Source organism: Triturus cristatus, chromosome 5_1, assembly GCF_964204655.1.
Source record: "Triturus cristatus chromosome 5_1, aTriCri1.1, whole genome shotgun sequence".
Lineage (NCBI taxonomy): Eukaryota > Metazoa > Chordata > Amphibia > Caudata > Salamandridae > Triturus > Triturus cristatus.
This window is the reverse complement of record NC_140587.1, coordinates 589394989-589415900: the sequence shown is the minus strand read 5'-3', so window position 1 is coordinate 589415900 and position 20912 is coordinate 589394989. Positions and strand designations below refer to the sequence as shown.

General features: G+C 46.9%; 1 pseudogene; it reads left to right on the top strand.

Annotated features, from left to right (window-relative positions):
* Positions 1-412: 412 nt before the first annotated feature.
* Positions 413-1683, top strand: LOC146831244 (nicotinamide N-methyltransferase pseudogene; annotated as a pseudogene).
* The last annotated feature ends 19229 nt before the right edge of the window (positions 1684-20912 follow it).

Here is a 20912-nt window from a genome sequence, read left to right as displayed (position 1 = left end):
GGGCGCCAGGGACAGCAGGATTCGCCCCCCTCCGGCAGCCGCGGCCGTTCCACGTCGTGTTCCGGCCCGCGACACGGGACTTGCGTAGCTGGGATCCCCGGCCGGGAGTCAGGAGAGTCGCCGTCTGGGCATCAAGGGAACACCGCTCCGGATCGCCGCCACCGATTTCGGTCCGGATTGCAGGAATCGATGCCTCTACGTCCGGGCACCCTCCGCCTCAGCTTTGTCGGTACAGGATGTCGGCATTATACGGATGAACTGACGGATTCGGCGTTCGGCCGGCAGAGCCCCGTTACACGGCGGCCATCTTGCAGCTCGGCTCGGCCACGCCCCTCTTCTACACCCCTTCTTGATTTGAACTGTTTCCTGACAGCCCATTAGTAACTGGTTTATATTACACCTTAACTCCAGAATGGGGTTCAGGTTGGTCATCGATTGTAGGGTATTTTTAACCAGTAATCTTACTTGGAATTGCTAACTGTGGTTCATCATTTTAGTCACTGGAGTCATAGAAGCTGACTAGTCCAGTTTCCTCATTACTTGGGCTTCTCACTTGCCAGTTTAGCCATCAATGTAAATGTATATTGCATGTTTCACATATCCGGTGGCAGAAACACAAACTGAATTGTTGCCCACAATTCCAAACTAAAAGTAAGAATCATGATTTTCTGACTTAGATGTTTTAGTTAAATGCATGGTGCCCTAAATGAACCTGAGGTTCAGATTCTGCTACAAAATATATTTGAAGCAGTACATATGTGTTGTGGACAGGGCCTCAGCAGTCCTATATTAGCCTGCATGCTTAAATTAGAGCAACATATTTTATTAGAGAACACTTAGGGGAAAGAACCCAGCTCTGTGCAGGTGACGCCGTGTTTGTTGAGCAATGATACATTACTGCACACTGTGCTTCGATAGTTAACTAAACCAGCACTGACAGGTTACAGGTTTGTGACGGTCACGGAAACGTCAATCCTGCCGTGTCTTGCGATGTTACAGACCACACTTCTGTTTATTTTTTAACAAACGGGTGCGGTCGCATCGTTTGAAAACAATTCGAGGACAAAATTAATTCAGGATTTACGGACAAACAAACATATTTACTAAAATGTAATTCAAGAGCATATCTAGAAAAGTACTACAGCGACCAAGAAGGAGCTTGTGTCAGTGAAAAACCACCTATGTCGTGTGCTTAAACAGCTGCATGGGACATTTACTTTCGCTGCTGTGAAAGGAGGCACTCTGATTGAAAGTGGGACTGGTCCCACCATTCACACGTTACTCTCAGTTTGTGAAGTTTTTAATGAACTTGCTGCTACAGACTGCTGTGACCAAAATCGGAAAGAAATCGAAAAATGGTGGAAGAAAGAGCCAGGAACCTTGGTTTGGAGTCCAATTGTGAGACATGTTTGTGAGCTCGAAGGGCTCAGAGAGAAATACTTGGAGAAAAGCCAAGACCAACCCTCAAGCAAGTCACTAAAAGCAACCCTCTGAAGCCACTGGTGCTACCTGCTGCGGACTGTCTTCTGAAATCACTGTGTTTGGAAGCCGCTTGACTGGCTCAGTGTCTACTGGGCTGCTCTAAAAAATATTGCATCTTTGTTAAAAATAGGAGGCCATTTAGTGATGATGGGAGTCCTTGAAGAAATATTTTACATGGTTGACCACACTACGTTTTCCTGACTGCGCTATGATGTGGAGTTTGTAAAAATAAAAGCAGTTAACTACTGGGGTGTGTCACTGATGACTTGCAGATGATTCTCAGTCCTGAGAATGCCACATATTTTCTTTCTGATGATCAATTATTATTTTTCCTTGGGCACATAAGGAAAGAAATGTGTAGGAATCCAGTATAGTGCTCACACAATGTTCTGTTTGCCTTCTTTAATTTTACTTAATTTCCAAAGTAGATTACATAAATTGATGAATCATGTGTGTTGAGGTGGTCACAACCATAGGTTTTTAATGATCCTTCATATTCTTTACAGCAGGGGTCTCCAGAGGGTAGCTCGGAAACTACTTGTTGCTTGCTCGTACCCTAGAAGTAACTCCCCAAAGTGTATGGTACTTAATACAGAGAGTCTACTATAGCCACATTGTAGAAGGTCATGTTGCAAGAAGAGGACAAGATTTTCTTTGAATGGGTTAATCCAAAATGAAAAGTGCATATTTTATAGGAAACCATGTATAATGAGAAGTTATTAGAGAACACCAGAGAGAACACAATTTTCTGCTTTGAGGGGTACTCTCACTGAGCCATCTCAGAAATACAGGAATTCAGCACAAAGTTGTCTCTAGTTCTGATTAGTCTCACACAAGTTCACATAGACTTAATGTGAGTCCTGGTGGACTTCCAAAAGCACTGTCTCTTTGTTCACATTAAGTAATTATGATGTCTTAAAGACATAACCTTTCACAGAGCAGACAACCTTTTGGAAACTACAGTTGCAGTTTATGGGAAAATACCTCTTTTTGTATGGTCACCACCATTGGTTCTGGACTGATGCTGCTTGTGTTTTTTTGACTCTGCACACTGTGACACTGCTAACCAGGCCCCAGTGCATGTGCTCTGACTCCTAAAACATGTAAAAAATGACTACACCCTTGATTGGCATATATAAGTTAACTATAAGTATCTAGTATATGGTACAAAAGTAAGGCCCTGTAAGTTAAATGTCACTCGTGGACTTCAGAACATACTGTGCCATCACTAAAGTGACCATGCAAAGCATATCTCCAGGCCTGACCCTGCTGTTTGGGTAGGCAGTTTTAAAACGACCTATTAGACTTGGCAAAATAAACCATTTGTTCTCAGCATACAGAGAGTAAGAGACTAGAAACCCAGTTGCATTCTCCCAAACAATCACTATTCTCACAGTAAGGCAACACAGCAAAAAGGAAGGAAGAAAAGACAGACAAAGTCCAAAGGTGGTGTTACCTCCCAGGCCTGTCAAAATATCCAAAGATATTGAAATAGATGCCTCACTTACTTTATTGTGACTTTGCCATTGCAGGCGCTCATTCGACTGTCTCTCCTTCGCTGCTGATGGGTGAGGCGCTGTGACTGCTGACTGCGGGTCTGTGTCCCGGGCGCTGCGGGCCAGGCGACTCCACCCACGGCTCTGGGAGTGAAGCGCACAGAACCTGACTATCGGTGGGCAGCTTTGGCCTGAGGAGAGCTATCATCTCAGCTGACCAGGCAGCTGTCTGCTGTCAAGAATTCGATTACAGCAGTGGTGAGGGCTAAGTACCAGGTGGGGGCGGTACCTACTATGTGAATCCTGACTAAACTGGGGGTTGTTGATTTTCCGGAACCCTTCAGGTATTTTCTTATTTCTTATGATTCATTAGTTTTATTAGTGAACAGCCTGACTTCAAAATGGCAACCAAAAAGAGGCCCGATGCCTTAATCCACCATTTCTGACCTGCCTGACCTTCAGATGATGACTTTCCACGGACTCCTCTTCAGATTCACTCCCACCAAGAGGGCTGATGGCAGGAACGAGGGGTTGCCCCACAATTCTGCAGACTTTGGAACTGTCCCCTCCATTCTAAAACTGTGTTACCATGCAATACACCATTATCCCTAAAGTTACCACCATGGTGTGTGCCCTTCACCAAAGCACTCCTTTCTCCCCTTGTTGGGAAAGGATGCAGTATTTATGCCCTAGAATCTCAGAGACCCCTCTGAGAGAATCCACAGCATAAAGTGAACCACACACAGCGAAGGTGTGGGAATTACACCATTTCCACTGGGATCACAGCACTCCGGACGTTGGACACTGTTTTTCCTCGTCTCCCGGTTGCGTTTCCTTCACCCCCCCACCTCTTTCATTCTTTGTCTACCTCCCCTGCTCCTATCCTCTCTCCCCTGAATCGCTCCCCTTGCCTGCTTTTTCCCTTACGTATATGTTTTTAACACATGTAACTACGCTCCAGCAACTTGTAACTATGCTCTGAAACTGTGTAATTTGTAACTATGTAACTGGTAACTATGCTCTGAAACAATGCTCCTCCTCATGTAAAGCGCTCTGATACCTCCGGGTCTAGCCAGCGCTATATAAAACTTTTCAAATAAAATAAATAAATAAGTGACATGCTACATCATTGGCGTCTACCCACACCCTGATAGGATGATACCACCAGGGCGGACTCAACCAAAAATATGAGTACTTAGATAATGTCTCGCTGGATAAGCATGGATCTAGATAAAGAAAGCTAAAAAAATCCTCAATACCCAAACAAATTCTTTATTTGCAGGTACCTGGGGTATAGATAAAAAAAGTTCTAGGGTTTTTATTGAGACTTAGTTTCTCAATTAACCCTAATATGTTGATACCAACATGTTCTGGCCCACACCAAGAGCCCAACCGGATCTGGGGCCTTCATCAGGGGTAAGTTATGTATCCCTGCCTAACTATGCATGTATTCCTTGCACATGCCTAAGGCTCTCACCTGAATCAATAATCCGTTAATGGAGGATACCAAGGAAACAAAAAATTGCTGGTCAACAAGGAAGAAGACGGATTAATGTACAAATACTGTTATACCTGAATAAGTACATATGTCCCACTCTAAATTTAGGGGACTTATTGATATTCCCATTACCTTATTGATTTTTGGGGGTGGGGTAGTACCTGTCCTGGTTGTGAACACTTTCCCTAACCAGATTTGTGAAAACGATCAAAATACTAGGTGAGAATGCTGTCCCACATGAATGTCTCTAGTCTTTATCAATTACCTATCACTCTGTGTGTGGGTGATAGGCCAGAATGCTGTGTAAATAATTTAAAAAAAGATTCAGCATTGTAAAAATGCAATCCTCTCATGTGTAATCCATGCCTGGTGTTTATGCAATCAGTAGTCCATTCACACACACACACACACACACACAGAGCTTACCCTGTTTACGGGTCATTCATGGGCCATGCGTGTCTGGCGCGTGGTACCGTCCTGTAGTCACACTTTACTGGGGGGAAAACATATACATCATATCATTAAGTTTTAAAAGGTTTATATTTCTATTTGGTTTGTATCTGTGGAACTCCGTGAATCCTAAATCCTATTGTATTCATTCAGAAGTCAACTGGAGGGATTATCCTGGAGTATCTGCTTTTGGGTTCATTGTTGTAAAGAAGGCTGAGAGGTTAAAAAAATGAGGCTGAGTAATCCCATATATATTGCTGACTATGGTAGGACACGGAATCTCACTTATGGAGAATATTTCATAAAGCTAGCTCATATTTGATGTCAAGGTGCATACTCATAAATCACTGTGGGCGATTGACTTCTTGAACTGATTGAAGCCCTGATGGGGGTTTCATCGTGCGCTCGAGTGCTTGATCTGTGAATGTTGGGACCATCCACGTCATTCAACTGTAGTGGTAAATGAAGCTCCTGACAAGGGTAGACACAACATACAACATACACATTTGTGGTTTACCAGTTATTTTCATTATAACACACGTTTTTGCTATGCGCTCACTGTACACAGCTCCCGCCAAGGGCCCATGCACAAATTATGGCATTAGGTTAGCCCAATGCTACCTGATATAGGAAAGAACCTGTTCCTCGGTGTATCTCTGCCTGAGTCGGTGGGCCGAGAACTCAGTCGGTTTGCATGCTGCAGTCCGTCTACTTCTTATTACATAACAGATCACGATTACTCTCATGTTCTACGTGAGCTTCGTATAGTTAAAGGCTCTGGTCAGTGATATAGTCATACTTTTTTTTTTTTTTTAAATCTGTTTATTAGGTAAAATAGAATACGTTTCACAATCATCAGTGAGCAGCATACAGAAGACCAAAACGTCATAACAACAGTACAGTTCCGGACAGAGTAAAGAATTACAGTGTGCATTTTGGAGACACGGCGTGTGCCCTACTGTGGGCCCGCCCCACGAACAGCAGCACAGCATTACCCCTTGAAGTAGACGTGCCAAAATCGCACTCACTCAGTATCAGCCAACATTTTCTCAGCAAGGAAGTTTCTGAGCGGCCCCCAAATATCCTTCGGTTGGGAGGAGGCGGGTAGCTCCTCTGCATACAGTTCCAAGTTTTCCCTGCAGTATACCAAGTCTGACAACCACTTGTTTAACGTTGGTTTGGCCACTCCGTCCCATGTAAACAGAATGCGCCGTTTAGCCAGCAGAAGGGCAACCCTCACAAATCTGCCCACCACGCCCTTCAACTGAGGTACATGAGCCAACAGACACACCGCTGGCACACATGGAAGCAATGCCCCCGTCATTTTATGAATATGAGTCAGCACCGCCTCCCCAAATTCAAATACTGGCCCACAGCCCCACGCTAGGTGTAGAAAGTCCGTCCCGTCTTGGCCACACAGTCTACACCGAGCCGATTCTCTCAATCCCATTCTGTGCAGTCGGGCCGGGGTGTAGTAGACTTGATGCAAGAATTTGAAGTGGATAATGCGCAGGTTGCCATTGGGGGTGAGGCGACCCGTCAACTGGCAAATCCGCTCCCAATCCGCAGCTTCGAGTGGGGGATCTAGAATAGCATTCCATTTGGCAAGACTAGCATCAGGGCCGTTAACCGTCTCCTCCTGCACAGCTTTGTACAATTTAGTAAGTAGTTTCTTCTTAGACGGAGCTACCAGCAGCAGCTGCAGTGCCTTGAGTGTGGGGGGCTCTGCAGGGAAACAGGGGTAGTGAGCCTTCATGGCCTGTTTAAGACGGTGACATGTATACACAAATAGTGGCGTGGGGTTTTGTATGTAGGCCAGATCATTCTGCTCTAGATAATGTCCCTGCGGGTACAAGTCTTGCATATGAGTGATACCAGCTTCCTTGAGCGACACTAGAGGGCCCGCCTCTCGTGTGACCGACAGAGCGGCGTGGTGTGCCAGTGGCAGGGCCGGCGCATACAGCGGCAGCCTCTGTGTCCTGCGGCCTATTGCCTGCCAGGCAGCAATTGTCATGTCCAGCGTGTTAATTTCTGCGCGTGGCGTATGTCGGGCAGTGTGTGTGAGCATACCTCGAAGCGGGGTGGGATGGGCGTCCCCATCTTCCACCGCCACATGTGGAATAAAGTTATGTGGTCCATACCAATAGTATGCATATTGCGCCTGTGCGCACAGATAATACACGTAGAAGTCTGGCGCCGCGAATCCCCCTCTTTCGTACGACAGGGTCAGTGTTTTCCAGCTAATTCTAGGGTGCCGTCCCCCCCAAATTAAGCGCAGGAGTTGGGCACGCAGCAGCGTGAAAAATTGCTGAGTTAATTTTATCGGTATATTGCAATATAGGTATAGAAAGCGCGGCAGGACGACCATTTTTATCACAGCGATGCGGTCTGCCAGGGACAAGGGGAGACGCAGCCAACCGTCCACCTGCTGCACCAGCGCTTCATAAGCCCTACCGTAATTTTCCCTGATCACTACCTCGGGATCGCGATGAACCCACACTCCAAGATATTTTACTGGGTCGGACGTCCAGATCAGAGGGTATTCCAGGTGAGGCCGGGACGTAACCGCCGTGAGTGGAATCACGACCGACTTGTCCCAGTTTATCGTGAGCCCCGAGTACAGGCCAAATTTAATGTACTCTCGGAGGACCGGGGATAAATGCGTTTGTGGGTGTCTGACGAACAAGACCATATCATCCGCATATAGCGATATCCCAACCGGCCGGTGGTTAAAGTTGAGGGCGGACTCTCTGTGACGTTGTCGAATCTTACAAGCTAGCGGCTCAAGAACGAGAGCGAATAGTAGAGGGGACAGCGGGCACCCCTGTCTCGTACCCCTTGCAATGCGGAACGGCCCGGACGTGTGGTTGCCCACGCGCACCACCGCCGATATGTCCGTATATAGAAGCCGAATCCACTGCAGCATGACTTCTGGGAAGCCCATCTTACGCAGTATGTAAAACATATATTGCCATTCGACGGAGTCAAAGGCTTTAGCCGCGTCCAGCATGACAGCAGCCGCTGGCAGCTCAGGATTAAGGATATGGAACATGGAGAAAATAGTCCGCAGATTGTGAGAGGTGGATCGTTCCGGTATGAACCCAGATTGATCTGGGAGCACCAGTCGGGTCATAAGCGGCTGTAGTTTTGTGGCCAAAATTTTAGCCAATATTTTCGCGTCCAGATTAATCAGCGATAGGGGGCGATATGAGTCGCAGCTGGAGGGCGATTTATCCTTTTTAAGGAGGGTGATAATCATGGCCTGACGCAGAGTTGGAGGCAGTACGCCAGTCTCATGCGCCTCAGCATACAGTTCTAGTAGATGCGGGGCAAGCAGGTCGGTATAAGTCTTGTAGAATTCGGCCGACAGGCCGTCAGGCCCGGGAGCCTTTTTATTGGGAAGAGAATGAATAGCGTCCCGGACATCCTGCTCATCTATCGGGAGCGATAGATATTCCCGGTGGGAATCACAGAGCCACGCACACGCTATGTCCGACAGGTAGTCCGCCAGGGCCGACCCTTCCACCTCCCCCTGCGTCGTGTAAAGTGACTGATAACAATCCTTAAATTGGTATACAATGGCCTGCGGTGTGAAGTGTTCTATGCCGGTAGCATCCACAATTTTATCTATTTGGTGATGATGCGCCCGAAATTGTAATTTAGCGGCCAGACGCCTGCCCGGTCGCCCACCCTCCCCGTACGCCCTGGCCGCGTGTCGCTTCCCCCTGTATTTGACCTCTGTGTCCGCCCATTTGTCATATTCCACCAGCAGCTCATGTATACGCGCCAGCGTGGCAGCAGACGGCGTCTCGGCATAGGTCCTCTCCAACCCAACGAGAGCAGTCTCAATTTTAGCAAGCTGCCCCCGTATGTCCTTCAGAATGCCAGCGGTGGTGCCAATGCACACCCCCCGGATCGTCACTTTGAACGCCTCCCAGAGAGACGCCTGACTAGCCACGGAGCCCGTGTTTTCAGCAAAATAATTGACAATGGCCTCCCTGATAGTGTCTAGGTAGAGCGGGTCCCGCAGTGCCTCCGCGCGAAAGCGCCATGTGAAGGGACGATGGGGGCACGCTGGAATCCGCAGGTGCAGATATACAGGGTTGTGATCGGACAGCGTACGTGGTAAGTTGGGGACGTCGAGCACCCATCTGATAGTTTCCTCTCCCAATAACCAGTAATCCAGTCGGGACCAAGTATTGTGTGCCGGCGTGATGTGCGTGCCTAGACAAGTCCGTTCATTCCTCAACCGCCATACATCCACCAGTCCCCACTCCCCCATGGCCTCACGAACGCATTGAGCAACTCTAAGCATGCGAGCCCCCGCCGGGTTTGATTTATCAACCTGTGGATTGAGATGTGTGTTGAGGTCTCCCCCCCAGAGTATCGCAGCATCCGGCCAGGAGCGCACCGCAGCGAGCATCTGCGCAAAGGGGGAGGGGTTGTCCACCACAGGGCCATACATATTGAGAATCGTAACGTAGGTCATGCCGAGTTTGCCCTGTACCGCCGCCCAGCGCCCCTCTGAGTCAGTGGACGTATGCACGGGTTGGAAAGGAACACCTTTTTTAATCAATATGATTACCCCGCGCGCGTAGGCTGAGTATGATGAAGCGAGCCGAAACCCCGCCCACCTACACGCCACCGCGGTCTCAGTGTGTTTGGTGAGGTGTGTCTCTTGCAGCAACGCCACCTGAACATTGTGCCTATCTAAGTAGTGTAGGACTTGCCTGACTTTCTTAGGGGTGTTAAGGCCGCGGACGTTCCAGGTTAAACATCTGTAGTCTTCACCCATTGTCACCAAATAGGGGCCCCAATGCAATCTCAGATACCATCTCCCCCATCGCACCACCATTCGCACTGCGCGCCGTCATCCAAGCACACACTCCAGGTTCGCACTCCTCTTGTATCCGGAACTGTAATAGACCCCCGCCCCCCACCCACTTCAGCAGCCCAACTTTGCCAAAGATGATCCCTGCCCCTACACAACACAACATGAAAACAAAACCCAAAACAACCCCAATGCACAATTGTGAGATCGAAAAGTGGGGAGCACCCATTGGGGGAACGTAGCGACCGCAAACACCTCCCAGTCTTTTGGGGAGGGGGCCACCATGTCGTGTCTAGTGCTCCCGGTGATTAGCCCACCACCCGATGCGTCATGTGTCTGCCCATCGTGCGGCCATTTTCCCAAGGCGTCGTACAACAGTATCACCACGGGTGCAGCAAACCAGGAGACCCAGCAGCCCACCCCGCACCATGACAGCCAGAGGCTGGAAGTACATTCGGAGGACAATCAGCAGACCCCCGGATCAGTCGCACACCCACGCCCCAGCAACAGTACATGCTGCAGTTAGCAGGGAGTCACAGGAGAGGCAGTGTGATCGCCACATGGCAGCGTAGCAAACAGTAGATAGAAGTCCGCAGACATGCGGCCCATGGCTTCCACCAAGCGTGCAAGTCGGGTGGGTCTCGGCACATTTCCGGCATCAGAAAGGGGAAACCTAAGTCAATCATCAGCCTCGGGGGTAGGAGCAGAATGTTGGTGCGTTTTCCTCAAGGATTTTGCATAGTCCATAGCTGATTTGGGGCTGGTGAAGATTTTAGAGGCTGCGTCAGTGCCAATGCGGAGGCGCGCCGGGTACAGCATCGCATAGGGGATGTGGTCTTTCATGAGTAGTTTTTTAACCCCTAAGAATTCTTTACGAGCCGACTGGACTGCGGCAGTGAAGTCAGGGAAAAAGGAAAGGACATTGCCTTGGTAGTTGATCGTGCCTTTCTGGCGAGTGATACGGAGCAGTGTGTCTCTGTCCCTGAAATTCAGCAGTCTAGCTATGATAGGGCGCGATGGAGCGCCCGGTGGCGGGCGCGCATTGAGGGATCTGTGAGCGCGTTCAACGGCAAACATGGCTGAAAGATTCGTGGGCTCGCAGATGTCCCGAATCATGGTTTCTATGTAGTCCTCAAACCTGCCCACATTTGTGGATTCTGGCAGACCCAAAATCCGTACGTTGTTGCGCCGAGAACGCGCCTCAATGTCCTCGTTCTTGGCCTGTATCACTGCCAGCAGCTTCGCCATGTCCGTGGTCTTGTCGGAAACCTGCCTGAGGCCATCTTCGGTATCCGAAATGCGCTGTTCCGCCTCGCCCAAGCGCACACCCTGCCTGTCCAGTTTGGCGGAAATGGAGTCCATGCGGCCACTGAAAGCCTCTATCTTTCCATCTATGGACTGCAGGCTGGCCTGAATTGCCGATAGTGTTGTCTCTAGGGCAGTGGGGGGCGGCGCGGTAGACTCCAGCTCCGAATCCGAAGCCAGCGAGTGCGACGATTTGCCTCCCTTGCGCGTCTCGAACGTGAGGCGCGCCTGAGTCTTGTCCGGCTTGCCCATGATCGCCCCCTCCAGCCCTCGCCGGTCCAAGCGCCAAGGAGGGCCCACAGGTAAAGGAGGCGCCCCCCAAGTCAGGAAGGAGCAGAACACCAGGTGGCGAAAGGATCCAATCAGGGGGGGGGGAGGGGAGCAGCGTCCGCCGATAGTGACCACTCCAGGCGGGGGGGCCCACACTGCACACCCCACACAACGGCAGCAAATCCGCACCTCACAGGTATAGCACAGCAGGTCCCCCCACCACCATCAATGACCACACCGCCGGGGGGTCCCACGACGACCCCGCACCGCTCCTCACCACACAGACTTCCCGGCAAAAGTCTTCACCACAGGCGTGTGTGTCCAGTCTCCCAAATCTCGGTATCCAGCCGCAAGGCAGACGAAGAGGAACCCAGCAGGGGGGGGGGTGGAGGGAGGGGAGCCACCGCCGGGTCGACAGTCCGGCAATCTCCCGTCGTAGTACAGGCAGCAAGTCCAGGCCTCAAGCCACCCCTCCCTCGGCAGGCCCCCGGAGCCCTCAGTGATCCGCAGCAAGCGTGAGCGTCCAGGCACCCACAGTCCAGCGTAGGGCAGTCTGATCAGACACAGGAGGGGGAGCGCGCCAACCGGCCAAAGGGCCCACTCACCCGTCCGAAGCCGGCGGCTTGCGTGGGCACCGCACCGCCCGCTCCTCGCCCTCGTCGGCAGATCCACCACACTTCTCCCCAGCTGGCGCGTGTAGCAACGGGCAGCTCCGGGGTCGGCCTCGCGTCCACCACCTCGCCCTCCGGACGTCCGCTACACCGGCTCCAGGCAAGCGGCTCGGGAGGGCTGCAGCGCGATGTCGCTCCTCGCCGCCTCACCCGCTCCGAACCCCTCAGGCGTCACAAGATGGCGGCTCCGCCCGACGCCGCACCAAAGGCACGGCTACAGAGCACCGAGCCGCACCAGAATCACAGCCCCAGCTAGCGCCCGATCCGGGGGGGCTCGATCTCCCACTCTGGCGCTCGTGGGCAGGCAGTTAGGGAGCAGGATAGTGCAGGATATTGGCGGTGGCCGGCGGAGCAGCACTACCGTGCGGCCATCTTGCCTCGCGTCAAGCCACGCACCCCGATATAGTCATACTTTATACATATTATGAGGCACCCAACAGTTTGTTTGCTACAACGCGTTTAGATTTCACTGCATGATAAATCACCATCACACCCAAGTTTAAAGATTATATCCATACATTAATCACTTAATCAGGCTCTGAGCCACTCGTGTTTTGCAACACACTTTCTGTACTCAGTGTGTCAAGGATCAAGCACCCCCTGTGCATCCATGTCACTACTTCTCAGACTGCTACCGAACACTGTCGTGATCTGGGCATTCAGTTTTGAAGAGGTCATAGTCGATCGTGGGTGGCGCTCCTCTTGACAAGTCGTCTATGCGACCCTTGGGATTATGAGAGTTGGAGTACCAATTCACTTCTATGTACTTCTTTATGGGTTACTCAAGTCTTTTCCTTCGAGTTACTAGTCCACAGTGCATCTAGTGGACTACTTATTCTTCTTCCTCATCGAGGTCGTTTTTTAACTGTGATACACTCTTCCTGCTCCTATCATTATCACCGTCATGAATCTCAGAATTTGGCCTGAAAAAAATAATCAATTATATACTACGTTATGATAGTTTTCACCCTAAAGCCTTGAGATACAACCTACCAGTAGGCTAGTTCATCAGGTTACGCAGAAACTGCACGGAAAGATCCACCTACGATGATCATGCAGCATTACTCGCAAACAAAAACTGGAAGCTAAACGTTACTCACAACACCTGATCAAAAGGGCCAGGAAAAGAGCAAGAAATAACCAGAGTAACCATTTCTTCTGCATCGTAGGATCTTTATTGATAGTCATTAACATTAGAATAGACTAGCAAGCATGTCCTTAAAGAAATGCAGCTCCCAGCAACTGTTGAAAGATGTTATAATAGTCTTGGGCAAGCAAATTCTTGAGAATAGTTAGACCTCCTATGGCTAGACATTAAGGGGATGGCCAAAAAAAAGCCTCTTCTTGATATTCCATCTGATCACCACCTTGATTTTCATACCAGAGACAAAATCTTTCCAATCAAAAGAGTTCAACTTTCTTCATGAATGTCTTCTTGCTTCTCACAGGATATTCAGGCAATCCACTGGTAGATTCAAATGTCCACACTGTCTGACCTCAGGTGCCATGCTGCTAAATTTAGTGATGATGGATTCGGATGGTATATCTGGCTCTGCCTCTGCTGCCTTGTCAACAAGTATGACTTCCATGGTAACCTCTTGCACGGGGACAGAGAAACCTGGAGAAGGCTTGTGAGCCTCACCCATTCTGTTTGTTCAAGTAATATATTTTGGTAGTGCTATCTGTCTGCACTAAGAGAAGGTCAGCTGTCAGAGATAGACAAAGTACTTTGATAGCTACATAGACTGCTCTGAGCTTGAAGATCATGTTGTGATACAAGCTCTCTTTCATAGTCAAGAATCTATGAACAGGTAAACTTCCTAGATAAGAACCCATCCTAACAGTGAGGCAGTAGGGCAGGGTGCAACGTATTTCAAAGGTAGGACATGTACTTTTAAGTTTTACTTGTCCATATAGTGAAAACCCTTAGATATGTTTTTCACTAGTGCAAGGCCTACATCTCCCGTAGTATAACATTGGAGCTACCTTATTACATTTAATTTACCTTATTACATTCAATAAACTGTAACTACCAAATGGGAACAGATGAACAGTTCATGTCTGGTGTCTTTAGAATTGTAATGAGAAATCCTCTTTTATGGTAAAGTCAGATATTTGGTTACAATTTTTAAAATAGCACTTTTAGAAAGTTGGCATTTGCCTACCTTTGCCATTTAGTGTCTGCAGCCTGTCTCTGGGTCATATGACTGGTTGTAGTTGGCAGTTGGTCTTTGTGTGTTCCTCCCAGATAGCCACAGACAATAAAGAGATTAGGTGTGTGTGTGGGTGGCCATCAATGGCAGGATGGAAGGGCAGAGTTAGGCACCCGTGTCCTGCCTTCACACAAGGGATTGCATACCCCCTGTAGACAACCTGACCCCAGGAGAGTAGGGACACCTGTGCACATCTGCGGGGAAAACTCTATAAGATTCTCCCACTTCAAAGGAGGCACCACGTATAAATATTGGACCTCAGTACACTTCTGGATCTGTGGAAGACTGACAAGAAGAAGGAATGCTGTGCTGCTGAAACAACTGTCCCTCTGCTGGACAGCTGCCCTAAAAGACTGCTGTTCTGACCTGCTGCCTGCTGACATCTTGCCTGGATGAGACGGACTGGACCTGCAACCTGTATCCAGCACCACCAGAGTGATTCCAAGAGTCAAAAAGTGATTTAAGTGTTTAAATCGAATAAAGCTTGCTTTGACTTTTAATCCAAGAGTCACACCCTGCCAAGTGGTGCCACCCCAGTCATGGTCCCTTGGAAGTGGGTCTGAAGGTGCTTTACCAGTCCATATGTTGATTTTGCAGAACCAACGCATCTTCACTGCTGTGCGACGCAACCCCAAGCAGAACCAATGTATCACCTCTGCTGAGTGGACTTTCCCAATGCATGGACTTCGCATCGCAGCTCCTGACAGGTGATGCATGGCCTTGGCTGCATGGTGCTCATTGATGCCTGACTTCGCATCACAAGCTCTAGTTAACAGGATCATCAATGACTACGCAGGACCTTTCACCACAGCCTTGTAGCTCCTAAGAACAGAGGCATCCTCAACGCGGAACTCCGCAAACAGGATTTTAGGTACTCTAGTTCAGCATACATAGCTGGGTCCCTGTAGCCGGCCTGCACTCCATCGCGGTCAGCCTGAACTTATGACTTTGTCCTAGTCTAGCATAACCAGATATCCAGAGTTGGCGCTTTGCACTTTTTTTCACTATTTTCACTTAAATCTTTTAAATTGCATATCTCCTGTTCCACTGATTGGATTTTTGTCATTTTGATCTTGATTTATTTATTAGAAATACTCACTTTTTATAAACTGTTGTGGGATTTTTGCACAGACACTTCACAAGTTGCCTCAGAGGTAAGCCTGACTGCTCTGTTCCAAACAACCGGAGGGCTGAGCACGGGTTCATTTAGGAATGCTTGTGACGTCAAGGACTGCAAGTGACAATGATTGTTGTTTCTGCTCAAGTAGGGTTCAACCCCTCAAACAGTAACCTATTTTCTTATAAGGTCTTGTATAAAATCTTGCATTCAGTTCAATCACAATGCATGAAGGCAGTGAACACAGAGGCAATGTGAATTAATGAGCTGTTGGATTTGGGGACCTCTTGAGAAGTTGGCATTATTCTCTGAAGGATGATATTCTGTCTATGATTTGTGTGTAGACTTGCTCCTAAGCAGGAATAGGATGGAATTGGAGACAGTGTTGATTTCTAACAGTTGATTTGAAGTCTCAATCAATGAAGGAGTGAGCTTGCGATTTGGAGATAGTCCTTTAGCTTGGTTGGATTGGTGGCCTTGAAAAGTCAATCATCCAGATGTGTGTATATGTAGATTTCTTTGCAGGTGTTAGTGGGTCCCTACCACTGCCATCCATTTGGATAAGGTTAGCGGGTCAGACTTCAGCCAGAATGGAAGGAAAGCATATTGGAATTGAGACTTGCCCAACAGAAAATTAAGAAACTTTCTGTGTTTCTAATTAGGATGTGAAAATATGCATCCCAGAAGTCCACTGCCCACATACAGTCTCCTGTCTGTAGGGGAGAAAATATCTAGCGTGATGCTAGTATATCAAAGTTTTCTCATCTGATCCACTTGTTGACAAAATGCTAGAATGGGTCTAATGTCTTTCTTTGGGACTCTACTTTTGTTTAGAATGTTTCTTGAATCCCTTAGAGAAAAGGGACCAGTTCAATTTTTCTTAGCAATATAGCGGTTTCCTTTTGTAGATCGGCTAGATGGTGTGTTGGTTTAGATGGCAGTGGTGACTTAAAGAGAAGTAAGTATACCTCCTTCACAATTTTCATGCAGTATTTCTCAAAATAATTAAGAGAAAAAAAATGCTAAATTAGGTATCCATAACTGGAAATCTGGTTTCAGAGATCACAGCCGTAACCAGGATGACTTCTTCAAAGTGATTCAATTACACTAATAATGAGATTGAAAATTAAAAGGCATTCCTGTTCTGTCTCAGTGTAGGCTTGACCCCTTTCTCTAGACTAGGCAAACCTTCTGTTATGTCTTTCAAGGTATCCCAAATTACTTGGTCATACCTCCCTAAATGTGCAGTAGTACTTGCAGCCTTGAGAGTCGTGGGAGCAGTACCACAAATGTTCTTCCTGCAGTGTCCATTCTTTTCCTTTCCATATTGGGAGAAGCAGCCGTTTTTGGAGCGGAGGTCTGGTGTTTCCTGCCTGCTCATTCTATGACTGAGTCATGTTTTTGGTTAATTTGAAGAAAAGCCTGCTTTGGAGGCCTGTATTATTCCAAAAGGCGAGGTGTTACAGCCTTAGTAGTTACCGGTATTAAAATGTGTTTTCTGCAAGTTCTAAGAGACCCGCTGCCAGATATCGCAATGCTCTGAGAGATCAATGAGGTTGTAAAGTCTCCTTGATTGCCGAGATTGTCATGTAAGGACCTATGACAGGTGTAGGTTCATATCACACCTGGCATTTATACCCTGAAACAATGCAATTTCATACACAGAAGAAGCTCCAGTTAGTGATCCTGAGAAGGACATGTATGGAAATAATATCTGTGTCCCACCCAATTGACCTTGAAGCCTACCATGAAGATAACCTCTCATATCTATGTTTGTGTGACTGCCGATAATGCTGGAGGGAATTATTTTGTGGCGACAAAGACACAAGTGGTGTCTTCTGAGGTAAAACTCTCCATGACTTTTTATGAGAGGGAGGCATCTCCTGATTAGAGACACTGAGGTCGATCTCAAGACTATAATCTTCTGGGTCATTGCCAACAGTAAATTTAAAGGTTGTAGAGGTGTTTGCCTTTCAGAATTCCTACACAGGATACAGTTCAAAAGCCAAATAAGAGTTGGTGTTGCATTCATTGTAGGAGGCAACCTGAGCCATCTCTTCAGTGTGGTTTATGAGGATGAGGAAAGCGAGATCCTCAACATCGATCTGTAAAAGTCTGGATAGTGCTCTGATGTTGAATGTCTTGACAATGATACTTTCAGCATCGAACCTTGCCCCGACATCGAATGGTATGATGTCAATCTAGATGGTTACAACGCCCAATGACAGCATTTCAACATCAAAGATCGTTCCTACACCTAAATGTGACGATAAATCAATGTTCTGATAGCGAACATGTTGGTGTCAATCTCTTTAAAGTTCAACAGGATCATCAGCAACATGAGTGACAGGAAAGCGGTTTTCAGTTTTTCTTCACTCATTAATCTTCTTTGCTCGATTTACCTTTCATGTAGCCCTTAAAGGCTGAGGGCTTAGTTACAATGGAGGAAGAACCTCTTGTGGAGGCTTTGACTTTTTCATCTCTTGTTCTTGGGTCTTCAAGCTCGTCCCCGAATCTGATGCCTTCTCAATCCTTTTGGACATTTTTATGCAAAATTCACTATGTAACGGTTTGAAGTTGTTTTTCTCCTGCCAAATGAAGGACACGTCATAACATGAAGGTACTGTGTCAGAAAGAAATCACTGAAAAAGTAAAAAAAAAAAAAAAAAAGACTGGGAGTGCCTTCAATTCTAAAAATGTCAAAAGATGTCAAAACAGTTGACTTTCTAAATAAAAAACTATGGTAATTAAACAAAAACAACGCCCTGTCTTCCTAGGTCCCACTCTCTCAAGCGAAGAAAAACAGAACTGGTTCTAGGAGGCAACTGCTAGTAGAGAGCCTTCTAGGACTCGCACATCTAACATCTAACCTTCTTAAAGGCACAGGTAGCCTTATTTTTCAATTAGGCTAATGTAATGGCCATCATACATCCTTTTACCCTTATTAAAAGCACATTTGGCAAGAGCGAGGTGTAGAGTGCAGCAATGTAGTTTTGTAAAGGCATTCCCTTTAGTAGAGGCGTAGGAATTCAGGGAAAAAGAGGTCCTGATAGGCCGTTTAGATGGTGCCTTTGTTACATCTGGACATGTTAACTTTGTGCACCCTCCATAGAAGTGATAATGCATTGAGTGTTTTAGGGTCCCCGCGTAAAGCAGGAAATTATTTTAACGTTCATGACTATCAAAGAAGAGCCACGTCGAAGAAAGTAGTGCCTATATTTCCACGGAGTTCAGCAGGGAGGATGAAAAGTACGGATGTCATAGTGAATTCTGAAGGATTCCAAAGGACATGTGTAAGACATTTGAGAATGCTGTTCCAGTTTTTATTTTTAAGTGCGTTTGGAGAGCGAGGAGTTGAACCATTTTAGTAGGACCCCAAACGGTAGCAGAAGAAATAATTTAAAGTGATTAGATACAGGAAAAACTATTTGCAATTAATGCCTGGATTAAACAACGAGTAGAATATACCAATATTCCTTTCGATTTGCATTTTCCATGCTGCCTTTCTAACATCTAGAACAGTCTTCGTATGAATGTCCTTTTGAATGTATCCACCCCTTATTACCTATTTCAAATTTAATATTAAATCACTTAGGCACCAATTACAAGCGAAGCGTAAAAATCCAATCCAGATACAAGCTCTCGTTTGTGCAAGGTATGGGAATTACAAGCGATGCAAAGTTTATCACATTCAGTATTTACAAGATGCCTGCTAAATTTTAATAGGCGGAATGCCTGGTAATGACCAGATAATGCGGAATTCAGTGATATGGTCACAATTATGCATGTTAAGTGCAATTTCGGGACAGGAGGAACTTACCATGTCCAGTAAATACCTAAAACCCCACTCGCCAGTTGTGATTGGGACCTAACATTTTATGATTTTACCTGCTTTGTGCAGATCTCCCACCGAATGACTATGCTGTTGAAAAATCTTACAATGTTACAAAAACACATTTGGTGTTCACGTGGGGCATACCTGTCATACCCCTTTTGCAATAAAGAGCAAAACATTGCAATTGCTTATTTGATGCAAGCTTCAGATTGTTTGCCAAGTCATAACTTCAATTCAGCATAACGTTGGTACTGTCATCATACCTTGTCGCAGACTGGTAGATCAGGAAGTGAATCTTTTACAAACAAGCTGAAAATACATCTCCATAGCAAACGTTGCTCTGTGCAGGATAAATAAGTGATAGCAAACACTGACTTCTAAAGGACGTAGTCTAGAAATAGAAACTTATTTTGTAACGCTGATTAACCCATCTTTGGCATCTTGTGGGAGTCCGTAATACTTGGAATTAAATGTACTGATCGTTACGTGGCAGCTTTACATATTTCTGTCAGCGACTACGCTGAATGCCAATTTTAGAATGTTCCCTCTTGTTGAATACGCTTTTGTTATATAAGAACTGCTGAATTAATAACATGAAGCAGTATTTCTTGCTAAGGTCATGCTTTTCACCTTGACTGAGTCACGAAATGAAACAGGACTGCTTTTTTTTGGTAATGTTATGTGTACTGCTCTTCTGGCAAGTATTAGAAGTAACGTCCTTTCAGTCGCCATTTACAACCATTATTTCAAGAGCTGAACTCGTGCACATATTATACTACCCATGTCACCACCCCCATGGACACATTCTCAGCCTGGACTATGGCACTAATTCGATGCACGAAGCCATCGTACTTAAAAATACCTTGAACCACCTTCCTGTCATAAGTGTGCACATGGGTAACTTTGAAGTAACTCCTGAATTAAAGAATCCTCTATTTCGGGTCTTACATCACTGCTTTTCCAGCATCTACGTCAGATCATAATGTTCCTTGTAAACCTCACACGTATATTCTTCACATTGACACACCTAATTGGCATACAAATTAAATGATTTTACATGCAAAACAAAAATGCTCCTTGTCGTGTCTTGTGTTTATGTGCCTGAGGCCTCTAATGGTCCTTGGCAGACTCCTTACAAGTATTACGTAATCTGGTGGGTGTGTCTGGGTGTGGTTAATAACATTTGTGACGCCGTGTGTGCAGTTAACCCTTGCATGCTGAAGAATAAGGACGTGCAAACCAGAGCTCCTGTGCTGGGCTAGCTGCAACAACTGTCAACAAGACATGGGATACGTGCCCTAAAATATACAAAACTGCTCTCCGTAAGAGTTTCCCATGGTTCAGCAAACTGCATCTGTGTGCCACATGCGCCTCAAGAATCTGTCTACAGTTGATGTACATGGAGTCAAAGCGCACCACCAGCTTTTGAGAGGGCCTCGAAAAAAGGTGAAGGCCCTATGTAGGAGCCCAGTAAGTAAGCCCGCCAAAAATCTACTGGTAAGGCCGAAAGAAGAGATACTGTGCGACAATATAACACAGAGCCAGCATCAATACAAAGCAGAAAACATCAAATACAGTGACAACAAGGTACGAAGAAACGCTAAAGGCAGCAACAACCAGGTGCAAGAAAATGTTAAAGGTAGAGACAGCCAGGTGCAGAAAATACAACTGTACTTTCCAGAGTGAATGAGAAGCGGCTGATATGGAAGCTGGAACAACCCAAAATGAATCAGTGTGGAGCATG